This window comes from Paramisgurnus dabryanus, chromosome 5, assembly GCF_030506205.2.
Source record: "Paramisgurnus dabryanus chromosome 5, PD_genome_1.1, whole genome shotgun sequence".
Lineage (NCBI taxonomy): Eukaryota > Metazoa > Chordata > Actinopteri > Cypriniformes > Cobitidae > Paramisgurnus > Paramisgurnus dabryanus.
The window spans coordinates 2,779,748-2,795,523 of record NC_133341.1 but is presented as its reverse complement, the minus strand read 5'-3'; the positions used below and the strand labels follow the sequence as shown (position 1 = coordinate 2,795,523).

General features: G+C 35.4%; 1 long non-coding RNA gene across 1 annotated transcript in view; it reads left to right on the top strand.

Moving 5' to 3' along the window:
- The first annotated feature begins 640 nt into the window (after positions 1 to 640).
- The window catches only part of LOC135731755 (uncharacterized), a 50,470-nt gene continuing 35,334 nt past the window's right edge, over positions 641 to 15,776 (top strand). Inside the window, exons 1-2 of the long non-coding RNA XR_010526458.2 lie at positions 641 to 1,022; positions 1,261 to 1,420. This is a non-coding gene — a long non-coding RNA (uncharacterized lncRNA). The remainder of the gene's footprint in view (positions 1,023 to 1,260; positions 1,421 to 15,776) is intronic.

Genomic DNA, 15,776 nt, shown 5'->3' with positions numbered 1-15,776 from the left:
TCATTGGAGCTAGCCAAGAACTAGGCATGCAGCCAACAAAGGAGGATGAGACCAGTCTTCTGAAATATCTTCATGAGAATGGCTGTACATGGGAATTCAATCCACCACATGCCTCCCATATGGGAGGAGCATGGGAACGCATGATCGGCGTAACCCGCAGGATTCTAGATGGCATGCTATTGCAGGACAAACATACTCACTTGACTCATGAGGTACTTTGCACTTTGTTAGCAGAAGTATCAGCAATCATAAATGCTAGACCTCTGGTTCCTGTTTCATCAGATCCCAATGCTCCATGTGTTCTCACTCCAGCAATGCTTTTAACACAGAAACCAGGAGTATCTGCCCCAAATGAGAACTACACCGAAAAAAACCTCCTGAAATGCCAATGGAAACGAGTACAAGCACTGGCTAATGAGTTCTGGAGCCGATGGCGAAAAGAATACATTAGTACACTCCAACCTCGACGCAAGTGGCATGAGGCTCACCGGAACATGCGAGCTGGAGATGTTGTGCTGTTGAAGCAAACTCAGTTGCCAAGGAATAACTGGCCTTTAGCTTAATCATGTCTGTCTTCCCGAGCAGTGATGGAAAGGTCCGCAAGGTAGAAGTCAAGATATCTGAAAATGGTAATGTGAAAACGTTCTTAAAACCTATTTCTGAAGTGGTCTTACTGCTAGCCAAAGATGACTAAGCAGAAACAAGGACTGTTACATTGGCATTAATAATGCCAGGCGGGGAGTGTTCTGCCTCTGTCAGAGGCTGTGTATAATTTATGATGGACATTGCATTTATACTTACCTAATCTTTGTTTAATGTTTAATATGCTTTTCATATTTCATTTACCTTTATTTGCTGCTTATGTGTAATTTTGTATATGAGGACTTTTATTTTGACAAGTCTATGTGAGCGCAGCATGTTGGGTAATCAGGAAGCAGTAAGGATTGTGTAGTGCACATTGAGTGTATGTTTGAGTTGCATCCAAGTTAATCCTTCTTCAAAATGCTACAGAAGCACCGGTTGTAAGTCTATTTTGAATCATTTATCTCTCTGGCACATAACATTTTATGTATTTTTAGTTTAATCAGTTTATAATTGGAGATGTTTATGTTGCTGATCTGAGCTAGCGTGCTAAATTAGCCACTTGTCTAATTTAAGATAATAATCCATGTGTAGAGATTCTGATTGCTATACTTTTGAGGAGTATAATGTTATTTTGAATATTAATAGGTTTTGTTATTTCTTTCATTTTATTTACAGTTTTACTCGGTTCATTGACCTGTGAGTTTGCCCTGCAACTGCATAGTGGACTATTAAAGGAGCAAGGCGCTCATTTCCTGGCTCTTGAACAGAGTTTGGCTGGCTGTTTATTTTTATCAACGCTTGGATAGCAAAACATATAAAGAGAACAGTACAAAAGGTATGTTTGTTAAAACTAGTTATATTTCCGAAATTAAACCAAGGCATAGTGCTGTCTTAAGCTAATCCCTGTCTGGGAAACCACCCCATAGTGTTTTTAAAACACTCATACCGGAGTAATGGTGTATAAGTGTGGTGGTCTCATGTCCTGTGATCCCAGGTGCTTCATTTTACTTGCTGCCAGATCCGTAATAAAAATAATAATGAATACAATATAAAAGGGAATATCTTTCAGATAAATATTGCCCTGAACTTGCTTGGACAATGATAAACGTATTTTGAAATTTAACAATATAAGTAGGCGCCCATATAAACTGATTTCAGTTAACGTAAAACAAATAATGCCCTGAATTAAGTTTGTGATGAAAGGGAATGGGGAAAAAGCATCGTCCTATTTTGTCTGAATCCACTTTAATCTAAATATAAATCCCTGTCAAAGACATTATGGGGTGGTTTCCAGACAGGCATTAGACTAGTCCTAGACTAAAATAAATGTAAGAGCTGTCTAAACTGAAAACAACTTGCACTGACATATCTTAAAATACATCAGTGCCCTTTGTTTTGCCTCAAAATGCACACAGTTAATGTTTTAGTAGGCATGTTTTTATATTTCCTAATTAAACTGAGGCCTAGTCCTGGTTTAAGCTAATTTCTGTCCGGGAAACCACACCTATATGCTGTTATACAGGACAACGAATGAATCAGCAAAGCCCGTCTCACAAAAACTTTTTCTTCTTTGGGGTAATGCCTGTTCCATAATGCTACATTTTGAACAAGATTTGATTAAACGTATTAAATCTTAAAGCATCAAATATTTTCATTTACATAATTTAAAATATTTTATAGTAAAGACACGTACAGCAAGTCATGAATGGCAGCTATCCCTTTAGCGCCCGGGGAGCAATGGTGGACAGATTCCTTGCTCAAGGTCCCCGCAGTCGCAAGCAGGACTCTCCACGACTGCCCAATCGTGTTTGAAACATCAAATTTAAATAACAATGGGTCTATGAATAATAATCAGATTATAATTTGTATTAGTATCATAACATGCAAATGCAAATCCCCGCCAGTGTAACAGTTATTGAAAAATTAGGTTAATTGACAACCACAGTTGAGTGATTAAAAGCCTTAATATGATAAACTAATTAGGAGGTTTGAAGAGCAAGGGTCAGAAGACTTGGACTTAAATCACTTGGTTAGGGTCGCAGAGTAACCGGAGTGTTATATCGTAACCATCTGTCATTTTATGGCTAGGGCAACACATCCTCATCCCATTGCGTCAATATTTGACGCCACTTGACCATGCGTCAATATGTTACGCGGAGGGTATACCCTTCGCGTCATTTTTTGACGAACTGGGGACTTCAATACTATTAGGTACGCGAAATTAAACAGTTGTCGCCTGACATTGGGGTTAGGGATAGGTTTGGGTAGGGATGTCATTATGTAAATCTAACCCTAAACCGACGCGAAAATGGTAAGAAAATGGTACGAAAATAGGAAAGAGAATGCAACGGACTCAATAGTATTGAAGTCCCCAGTTCGTCAAAAAATGACGCGAAGGGTATACCCTCCGCGTAACATATTGACGCATGGTCAATGGGTGAGGATGGGCTGGCTAGGGATGGAATTCTCACATGGGGTGCCAAGCAGGTCACCAAGATATACCCAGCCAACATTGCAAGGTGATATGGGCTTCCTATGTGGGCCCTATATGGGTTCGTCCATGGGTTCCACTATGGCCCCACCTGGGTTAGCCCACATGAATTAAATATAGAAACTGAGTGGGGCTTATGTGGGGCCCATATTGCCCCCACCTAATGAAGCCCACTTTATTTAGCAGGGCCCAGTATGGGTTTTTAATGTGTACTGGACTGGTCCCTTATTATGTAATACTTATACATTTAACGCTTAATTGTATTACTTAAATAATATAATTGTTAAAATTGAAAACCGATAAAAGCAAAATTTTTTCAGTTTGGTAAATGTCAGTTTTCAGCATTAATATTCAACATTTCATTCATCTATAACATCACAAAACATGATGGAGGTGCAATTTGAGAAATAAACAAAAAACTGTAAAGGTTAAATATATCAAAATAATTTATTGTCAATTTATAACACTTTCAATGCCAAAATAATCAAAAACATTTAAAAATTGCTAATGCAGGTAAAAAAGCATTGAAAAAAGTCAAACTCTTAAAATACTTGGAACTCAAAAACAACACAAATATTGCTCACTGTTCTGGAGATGGTCCTTATTCTGATCATCAGTTAATCTTTGTTCAACAGTTTTATGAAGAACTTCCAAAGCATCCACCGCTTAACTCATTAAATGTCCTTGCACGTTTGCTTTGATGCATCACTGTGCAGTCCATGAACTTATAATAGTATAGTATTATATTTTCTAAATACACAACTCAGAAAATAAATTACAAGTATAACATTTATTATACTCCCGCTGCTCCAGTAGAAACTGTATCCTTGCGCCTGAGCGGGAATTCTTATAGTTTAAATGTTTATCATCTTTATATTTGTAATTTTAAGAGTCTGCCTATTCTAGCAAAGATTAAATATGATATTATATTATGTGAAAAAAAAATCACAATTAAAAACATTTTAAAGCAGGACTACTTTGTCAAGCGTAATGTGTCTTAGCAGTGAGCAGATCATAATGAGGTCTCCTTATATGAAACACCTGACTCCACTAAGCAGGCTCCTTCCAGAATGATTGAAACATTTCTTTAATTAACACTAACAAACTGATGAACTTTCTGACATTTCTTATTTTCACTCATTCTCAGCTGTGCAAATTAAATTAAAATTAATAATTGATAAACTCATAGGCAGGTAAACATTATAAATATCATAATTAAATATCAAAAATAATGTATTTTTATTTAAAATGTTTTATACTGATCAAATAATATGTGTTATTATTTGCTCTTTGTTTAAAACTGTCAATCAACCAAAAGTTATTATTTCAAGATTTTAAACGTATAAAGATGTATTTCAAGCATAAAATTATTTTGCCCACATATGTGCCATAAGGGCCCCATATTATTATTCCACATGGGCAAACCTTTGTGGGGTCCACATAGGGAAACCCACATGGGACCTACATATACATATAACCCATGCTGCCCAGATGGGACCCACGTGGGGCCCACATATCAATGTTGGCTGGGTAGTGACCTAGGTTTAGGACATGATATAACCTGATCCTCTCTTAACAGTGAGTAGCCTTTTCCAATCAACAAAACAACAAGACAACAGTCCCTTAAATCTCTGATGCACAACGCACTTTGCACTTGATTTGTGACGTGGCAGTGTAGGAACGGCTAAACCTCTTCATTTAGGAGTTGCACACGAATATGTCCTGTCAGAAGCTTATATAATATTTAAGGTCAAGCTGATATTCAATCACGCATTCAATAGATGAGTATCATCAAGCCTAACGGGCTCCTTGGATGCGAAACACATTTGTGCGCGGAGCTCTTTTCCGCCTGACTAACCGGCGAGTTATTGCAACGCACAGACATCATCGCCTCTGCTGCGTATCCTAATTAAAACGCCTCAAAAGATGAGGCTCTGAATTAAGTTATTGCCATCCAATGAACTCAAATTAGCGGTGCCACAGAGGTGCCCGTCTGACGGGATGCTGTTAAAAACCCACTGACAGGCAACAAGGTTGGCAGAGGAAAACCAAGCGTGACTGTGATATATCACACACACATACGGGTTAATTAAAACAAGTAGATAGGTGTATCCATTAAATGTTCACCATAGCCATATTCGACTCTTTTCGTTGCTGCACTTGAACGATTTAGCAGTCTCCATCTCTTCAAGGATGCTCCGTCTCTCACCCATTAGAGTATGGTGTGTAAAGAGCTGTTCATACAGAATAGACAGTCACTTTCTTTCTCAACTCCCTGACAACCGCCACTGCTTCAAACCACCATGTGCTTCCATTTGACAACCTGTTTTATATGCCTCTATTTAAACCAGCAGAGAAAAAAGAAGAAAGTAAGTGACGAGGTCTGTCATAGCTGGGCAAAGTCTAACAAAGCCCCCATAGTCTGACAAATAACAAGAAGTTTATTGTATATTATACATGTAAAGCAAGAAATTAGAGTAAAAAAGCTGGCGAGGTCCCCTGGATAAAAATATTGTGAAACAGTACTTCCAGAATTATTATAAATGTGTAAGGAAACTGTAAGGAACGTTAAAAAAGCAATATCGCGGAAGTAAACAATTCGTCCATAGTGACACTTGACTGAAAGTCAGAATAAACGGTGAGGTAAATCGAACTTTAAAACTAAGGATACGAGAAAACATACGATACTTTGTTTTAGCATGAAGCGGCATTAAGTAGGCAACATATGATGACAAAATGTTGGAATTAAAAGCTTTGTTGATTACTGTTCATAGCAACACAGCTGTATCTTCTAAGACAATTGAAAATACAAACTTCACATTAAATCAGTAAATGGATTTAGGTTTTCTGCTATGAGATTACACATTTAAAGCAACTTACTGCATTAAATATTAAATTGGACTTTAAGTTAAAATCTTTAAAAATCAGTCACTGATTTTGCTTTTTTAATTTACATTTTATCTTTCACTATTCTTTGGGGTTATAGAAAGATTTTAAAATACATACGGCGAATAAAATGGGATTCAGCTATTGATCAATTTATTTAAACGATACAAAATGCAAAAACTCACCTTTTTCTCTTTTTCCAAAATAAAAAAGAAGGACGAGGTTAAGACTGTAGGCCGGAAACAACAGTATTTTTATGAATTCATAATATTTGTTCATCCGCAGCTGTATAGCGCTTCTACAATGTCCATTGTTTAAAAATAAAATATTGTTTGGTCGTGCTACAAGAACAGTTTCTTAAAAGTATATTAAACTTAATATTGGGCTAATAGGAATCCTTTCACTAAAGTTGAACATTCCTACCAATGTTTTGGGAAAACGTACTTGTTTGGTCATGACATCATTACAAACAGGGACGTGCACAGCCTTTTTTTTTGGGGGGGGGGGGTCAAGTGGAAAGATGGCACTTCTCATAATTAGTTATTTAAAAACTTTTTTTAAAGCGTTTTATATATTAATATTAGTATTAATTAATAATATATTAACACTGAATTCTGACTTCCTTAACAATGTATTTTAATTACCTCACACTCTTGGAATTGTTTAATATTCAACAAATTCTTACAAAAAATACATTAACACATAGACCATGGTCTTCTCTGCCATTTTGCATAATTATGAAGTTGCTGTTCAAGGCAGGACACTGTTTCATGTTGTGGTCAGTTTTGAGATTTTGGTCTATTTTGCTTTCATGTCTTTTTAACTTTAATAAAAAGAAAACGTCCAAAATATACCGTTAGACTGTTTTAAGCTCACTATCCTCCATCTTTTTGCATCTGTAGATTTATTCTAAAGTAACCAAAACATGCTAATCTACATATTGTGTACTGATGAATTGTCTTATTTTGTTAATCCTTTTCACTTGCAGTGCATTGTCAAATTGGTTCACATTAGCGCATTTTTAATGTTAACGCATAATTTGCATATCAATGTCGCGAATAGGATGGCGTAATAATACACCATTTTTTCCTTATTCACATGTAGTGTCTCCATTATAAATAGACCATTAAATACAGTGCATTAGCCCCTATATGGTCATGATTCTGCCTTAGCTAAACTTTAACTTATTACATGAGCCAGCGCTTACGAGATATACTGGTCTAAGTTAGCTATAACACAAATGACCTATATTTATCTTTTGACAAATAAGCTGTAAAGTCGCGGCTCTGGTATCTTGTTAGTCTTTAGTTTATCACCATTCACCTCAAACAAGTCAAAGAAAAACACAACTGTACTAGAAGTTGGGATAGACTGTTTCCTGGCCATGTGTCCTGCTTGCTGCTCACCACTCACTACTGCACCGAGGCGCAGATACGCCGAGGGAGGGGCATCAGTGATATTTAGAATTTTTTTATTCAACACTTTTAGTTCACGGGGAAGCTATACTCAAACAGAAATTACAAAATGACACTTTCTCTCGAGGAAGAAAAGGGGCGCTGGAGCCCACTTTGATCGTGTGTGTTATCTCATCTCATCTCGTCTTCTTCCTTCATTAAATTAAAAACGTGTCCTGTCTAATTTGATACGAGCATTTACTCTCTACATAGGACAATGGACAACGTTCTATTTTGACCCTGAACTTGCCATTGTCAAAGGGTCGTTCTGTGAGAAAACGCGAGTTAAAAAACTGCAGCTGCGTTGCATAACTGTTTCTTTAGCGTCGCATAAAGATCATGTTCTCCTTTCTATCTGCTTCAGAAATGCATAAACACACTCTTTCTCACTTGCAGTCCATGCAAACACAAACTTGTCAAACATACGGGAGTACAAAAAGCAAGCAACAACAATTAATGGGAATTTACCGAGAACTCTTAACGTCAAAGAGGTAGAGAGGTGGGAGAGGGTGTTTGACGGATCTCTACAGCTTTGAGACAGCTTATTAATTAAAACCCCCAAGAGATGAGCCTCTAGAGCCACCGTCCACATTAGAACATTGCTAACTATCCTGACAGCAAAGCAAACACTGACACAACAGAAAGAAATACTTTTAACCCATTTCACTTTTATACTGGTGTGCTTACATAAAATCACGACATATGGCCACTGCACATCTTTTAAATTAATATGGAACAAAGCAAAAGGAAAAATCTAATTGGATTTTAAAATCTGTCTCGTTTTTTTTTTAACTAAAGCAGAAGTTTAGAAACAGGTATACACATTTTAAACTATATTGATACATATCGATTATATCTACATATATTAGTATTAATGTACAAAGTTATTCTTAAAAATATTCTATAATTGTTCAAAATATAATTTGAACAATGTAGTATTATATTAATTTACTCAAGTTCTATTTTCCCCACTAACTTTCAAGAAAAGAAAAACTTTTTAATCTTATTGCAACAAATGATAATGTCTTATTTAATAAAATGGCTGGTGTGCGGTTTTAAAGCTGGTCTGGCTCTGCAGTGATGAGGTTTGAGTGGCTCAGGTGGAGGGACAATTTTGAAGATATAGTGGTTTAAACGGGGTGACGTGAACGAACGTACATAAGTGAAATCGTTCCATCATGAATACAACAAATTGACATTTTTTAAAAACGTAAACTGAAATAAAATTCCGCGAATATAACAAGCGGCGTGATTTATCATATATGCAATGAACTAATTACTTCTGTGAATATCATGCAAAATACATGAAAAAATATTATCAAAAAAACATTTTCGTAACAGCAGCATAAATTATGTAACACACAATAGAAACTAAACAGTTATGCACATTTTCCTACTTAACTGTCAAGTAAAACAAATCATGTTTGAAAAGTGCTTTTTAGTTGTATATTTTTAATTGTAATTATTTTATAAATCCTTCAATTGGACTGATCCTCTTCATTGTCCGCTAAGAATGTCTAGCATAACATTTAAGAGACGTATTGACATGTTATTCATATTGTGTGCAAATTCGTCAACGATTTAGAAAAAGTCCAAGTGCTGCAGTATATCTCACTACTCTGAGAAGACAATGCGTATTTGCAGGTGAACAAATCCCCTTATGTGTTATTCAAAATAACATTTTAGTTAGTTTAGTTAAAGTTTTTAAAAGACAAATAGCAGATCTCTTCTATTAATGTTTATAAAACATATCATGAACACATTGGACTTGATTTATCGTGGACATTTATCGTTGTGTAGTCAAGTGTCCAGCAGAGGCTTCCATTATACTTCCTTGTTCTACATTTATTACCACAAATACGTTAACAGACTAGAGCAAATAAAATCACAAAGTCGTATAACCTTTACATTTTTAAAATCATCATAATGTTTTGTTGTTTAGATGGAACGTTCAGCACTCGAAAATAGCCAACAACACTAAATAATCTAAATAAATCTAAAATTAACTTTATAGTTTTGAAACAGTTTTTCATGCATATTTGGAATATATGTGTTCGTGAATCAAAATGAAAGAACAAGCCGAAAAAGACAATACAGTTAAGTGAGATTGGGCAATGGCAAACATGAATAAAATAAACTAGAGGACTGTGAACCGTTTGATTCTCATGGTCTCAAAACAGCGCCATCTAGCAAACAAAACGTCAGCCTTATATAATTCCACACTGGGGTGAAATCAAAGGATGAACTCTGGTTCCATACTGATGTGATGTCATCTCCTGGCAATAATAAAGTTAATCATTCCAACAATAATTTCAAATAGAGAGAAATATGTATTACATTCAACCCTATTTAAGAAAGGTATATTCTTAGTATACCTAAGAATAGTATAGAATATGGTAATGATTTGGAACTAAAGATAATACTTACATGGTCACTAGCAATAATCTGAACACAAACGAACAACAGCCACACATGTATGCATCTAAAATCTGATGTTTCGGGACAAATATAAAAAGAAGCAGTCTATGAGCTTTAAGATGGGAAAAAACAAAGTCAATTGACAAAGTCAATTAGGGTCAAAGATGTGGACTACAAAATCTGAACAGTTCACTTTTCACCCAGATCAATTACTGCAGCGCTACATATGCCAGAGCAACATGCAACTAATTGAAACTAACAAACAACATAAACAATAAAAAATATTATTATTGTTGTTATTAATCAGCCATTTGAAGTCGTCAAAGAAATTAAAAACAGCGTTTGTATGGTATTACAGTGAATACCGACAAAGATTAATTCATGTTAAGATGCAAGGTGTTCATATAGCACGCATTGTAAAGCTGTCATCACATTAAGAACCTGTGCGGAATTTTATTGTTAATACTTTTCTAATATTTTAATAAATTAAAAGTTAAAAACCATAACTGTCCCAGTTGATAAACATTCATAAATAAAACTACAAATTAAACTTGGACAATTACGTATGCTTTATGTTGTTCTGTAATGGAAGCGGATTAATTATTGATTTTCTTGATGAGTTAAAACTTTGTCCTTGTCCTACAGCTTAAAATGATGAAATGTCCATATGCCGACTGGTCGTAGCTTGTCCAATGAGCCGTTTGACGACAGGCCTCATATAACAGTTCCACGCTTAGCCACACACAGCTCTCATGCGATTTTTGTTATTTGTTTTTTATTAGAGGGTTAAAACATTTCTTTCAATTAAAAAAATTCTTAAAAAAAAAATAAAGCTCCAGACACATTTTTGTTGCGCCGATGTATTTAAATTATACAGCATAAACATTTTTGATGTTTTGAATAATTTTTTCTGTATCATTTACACACATAAAATCCTCATATTATTCAATAAGCCGATATTAATTTTTATGCGTGGTGCAAACTTACATAAACTGCGTGTTGTAGAGACAAGCTTTCCCTCTTTTGATTTGAGTGGTAGGGAAGACGTGACGGGGTGTATTTGAAATATGACGAGCTTTGTTGACTCCTTTTCATTGCCTGGCTAAAAACACGCCCGCTCCCAAGCCTTTCCAAATCCCTCCGCCTTCCGCCACTTTGTACTGAATGGTCATCTGACCTTAGGGTCTTCGTCCACTATGTCCAGTTTTGAACAAATAAGCCACCTTCCCCCCGGACCTACCACAACCAGAGTCCCTGCTATTCTTTATTGATATCATCAACAAATGCAAATGAATTTTGGTGTGGGGGCAGGGGGCGCTTGAATTTCAATGATAAATACGAACGAAGATAGCTCAATAACGGATGATACATTTGAGGATGCATAATAGTTCAGATGCCACGGAAAACGGAGAGAAATAAGGTATTAGGAAATATAATTACGTTATCGTTTTGCTCCCATCAGCCATCGATTTTTTTTTTTTGTTAATGTTGTTTTTTCCTACATTGTGCATGAGTAAACCGGTGGCTTCTTATTATTACGGATGTGGTTTTTTAAATAGGTCAAGTATTTTTACTATCAAATAACGTTGCATTTAAAGGGGGTCATGTTATGAGATATTTTTAATATGTAAAATATATCTTTGGTGTCCCCAGAGTGTATATGTGAAGTTTTAGCTCAACATACCCCACAGATAATTAATTACAGCATGTTAAAATTGCAAATTTATATGCCTAAGCAAAAGTGTGCTGTTTTGGGTGTGTCGTTTAAAATGCAAATGAGCGGATGAAGTGCAAACACTGATCACAATGATGGTGGTTTGCTGCAATTGAAACTCAATTGTGCTGTCAAGTCCTTCTTTTCTCCCTCTTTCTCTCTGCACTAAATGGCAGTGCTGTGGTTGGATAGTGCAGATAAAGGGGGCGGTATTATTGTAATTCGCCTTACTACCTACCTCACAAAACAGGCGAAATCTGAACGACCTAATTTTTCACATGCTTGCAGAAAATGGCTTACTGAAATTAAGTTACTGGGTTGATCTTTATCACATTTTCTAGGTTGATAGTAGCACTGGGGACCCAATTATAGCACTTAAACATGAAAAAAGTCTGATTTTCACGCTATGACCCCTTTAATGTTTATGTCAGGGATAAAGGAACATCCACCAAACGGTCTCCGTCTCCCCTCATCTTTGGGAAACTGAAAATTTTGTTTTTTTACAAGATACTTGTTCCATAGGTCAGTTTAGCCACTAGCCAGACCATTAAACAAACACAGACCTGAAGTTAACTTTTGGACAGATGGCGACAAGGCGCATGTTTCAAATGAAAGCGTCTATAGGCCTACTAAAATAAATACTAAATTGTGATATGTGTGTGCACGATTTACTTATTTAGTTTAATATTGTATGCCCTGTCTCTTTAAACGTTTTACATTTTATCGTATAACTGTGTGGAAATACGAGGAACGCTTTTACATGACAGAGGGTATGTATTTATCAAACGCACAAATTGCGACTACTATCCACACTATTCCTGAGGTAAATGCGGGCGACGCCATCTTGAGCTCAGATGGGTAAAACTTCCGGTGAGCTACTACAGCTAATAGTAGTCCTATTGCGAGGGATACGAGTCTGCCGTTTTGACTGGCATTTTAATGCTTATTATGAAATCCAGGAAGATCGGCATAATTTGTGCAGTTAGGGGTTAACATAATAGATGATACAAACGCAGTAAACCTTTACAAAACGGTTGTTTTAACTGTAATACACGCTCAAGAACTGAATGTTTATGTGGCGCACGTGCATCTATTAACTGTATCCACACATCCATCCAGTAAAACCTTTCATAGAAACTGACAGTGAACAATAAATACAATAATTATTCAAAAACAACATATTATGCAGATAAAAATATGCTGATTTATTTATTCTGCTACTAGGGCCTATATATTATTACAAAAATGAGATTACAGTACATAATATATAGCCTACGACATTAACTGCTTATTAGTTAATGTTTATAATAGTTCGTGATGTGTTACGCATACCGTTAGTTTTGTTGTGTTTTAAATGAATTATTTAAGCAAATAATTTCATAAGCTCATGTCTTATTTACTGTATAATATTTTCATAAAACGAAAACTGAAAACATGTAATAGGAGTTTGATATGTTTATTATGGTTTGTTTAAATAACTTACATTGTATTGAATGAGAAGCATAAGTTACTGCTGCTGTCGGATCGCGTGAAGCTTGATGTGTAGCCATAAAAACTCGATAAGTCGATTAAAAATTGCCGTTTAAAAAAACCTCACACCAGGGACAGTTGTGACATTTTAAACCATCACCTGAAACGTTTAAAAACAAGAAGTCTCTGTATATTCCATGTATTAAACACTCGACTGACTGTCCCACTGTAGAGATACGGCATGTCTCTGTGCTTTTATTTGCACATTGAAGATCCGTCGCCCCCGAGGAACAACATGAAACGATTGAATATATCTTGATGTATCAGGACACTTCTTAATTTCATCCTCACACTGGTTCATACATGAAATTATGACCGTAATCATCATGGAAATCACAGTCTCTGGTCCAGTGACAGTACGCGCCGGAAGTCGCACCCACAATTCGCGCAAAGCGTCATGGGGCGTAGGAATAGTGTGGATAGGCACAACAGGCAGAATAAAGGAGGAATCAGAGCGCCATGGTAGAGACCAACACTGTAGCAAAAGAGCAAGAGATAAAGCCTATGTCAAAACCGGGTCTATATAATGGGGATGAAAAATATCCCTTGACAAAATCATCAGTCATTTGTGATGAACGAAAATAGAAGTCATGCTGAGAAATTAGGCAAATAAAAACGAAATTAGAGCGATGTTAACCACAACGTAATTTACCAGGCCTGTCAGACCGCCTGCAACGAATCATTCGGTAAAATGCTTGTTTATCGGTTTTATGTTAGGCCTATTTAAAGGGAAATCAGGGATAGATAGATAGATAGATAGATAGATAGATAGATAGATAGATAGATAGATAGATAGATAGATAGATAGATAGATAGATAGATTTATTGTATGCATGTTGTCAGCATGTATGTAAAGCCTGCAACAAAATCTTTGTTAAATTGTGAATGTTGCCGGCTGCAGTACCATAGGCGCAAACCATCTGTTGTGTATTTTATAAACGGGCAATACATGATGTTGTCAGGTATCTAACAATTGCATTTCTATATTGTTCATTTGGTATGGATCAGAAAATGTAATTGCAATGTGCATGGAAACCTATTCGTAACACTGAATAAATGCACTTATTGCATGCATTTTGTGTTGAAGATCTCACGATAATCTTCATGTTTTCTGTTTTTAAAGAGACAAGTGAATAGAAACCATTGTCATATATTTGAAAAGCATATTTTTAACTGTTACAGTAATATTACTTTCACAAATTCTATCGAAAATGTATGGGTAATATTCCTTCAAATGTATAAACTTTATTTTGTAGGCTTTTTTCTGTTTCATAATTCGGAATGTTCGATTAAGACTAAGTTTGCATCGCTTCCACTCCTTTATCCATTGTTTTAGCGATTTCCTTTCAAAGCTAAATTTCCGTTCCTCGCAGTTCTTTTCTGTTCTTCAACGCAGACAAGCGCAGAAAACGGTCACTCTCGTTGAAATCCGCGTGTTGATTGATTTGTCGTTAATGACAGTCGCAGTCATACATATACCCACGTCGACAAATCGAGATGTGTGATATCATCTAGTTTATTGCTTTTTCACAGAGCTCCCTCCCTCCACCAATCTCTATCTCCGTGCAGCCCCAGGTGAAAAAGAAATATATTTAAATAGTATTTTTTGGGACATACTTAATATATTTAAAAGCTACTATACTAAATGCATATTAAATGTATTATATTGAACCCACTTCAAATATATTAAATGCATTTCAAGATATATTTAAAGTCAATTTTAATCTATTTGCATTATATTTAATATATTGAAATTGTGTTAAATTGGAACAACTTCAAATATATTTAGTGCAATTTAAGTGTACTTCTTTAAAATTCATTTGAAATGCACTTCTCATACACTTAAAAATACAGTTAGAATACATTTAAAGCTTAATTTAACTGTGCTTTAAGAACACTTTAATAGTACTTCAGCATATTAGAAATATACTAGCATTACATTAATAGAAATGTATTAGCATTACACTTCTATTTTATTATAAAGCTGTTTTTAATATGTAAAATGTTATATTAAAATCATTAAATTTTAAGACACATACACAGATTTTGAATACAGAACAATTTAATATACTTCATATTGTGTTGTGTACATTACAAAAATACCTAAAGTAAATTAATCAAGCACAGAGACATACATAATCTCTTGACCAAAGAGAAACAATATAAAACAAATATCAGAGAAATGCAATTACAGAGCTACTTCTATCAAATTGTACAACATTAACATTAAATGTATTAATGAAAAGTACACTATGAATATGCAATCACTAAATATTCATAAGCAATGATTATATAATAATCATAATGTAATTCTCTGCATAAAAAGTTAATGAAAAAAAATGTTTAAGTGCAATTTAAAGACGGAGTGCACAATGTTTGAAAAACGCTTTGGAAAAGGAAATTGGGCCGACTACCAAAACACACTTGTAGCCAACCAGCAGTAAGGGGTGTGTCTACTAACTGACATCCTTGCCGGGGTTGCGTATGTGTGTGGTGGGTCTATCAAAAGAAGGTCCAGATTCTATTGGGGTAGAGACATGTTTGTTTAGGTAATTTCAAATGTTAACATTGGCTTTCAAGAATAGTGCACTCCACCTTTAACCAACTTAAGATAAACCTATAAAAAGCTGAACTAAAACACAAAACAGTTTAGATATCACATGTTTAAGTGGAGGGTCACTTCTTGCAATTCAGACAC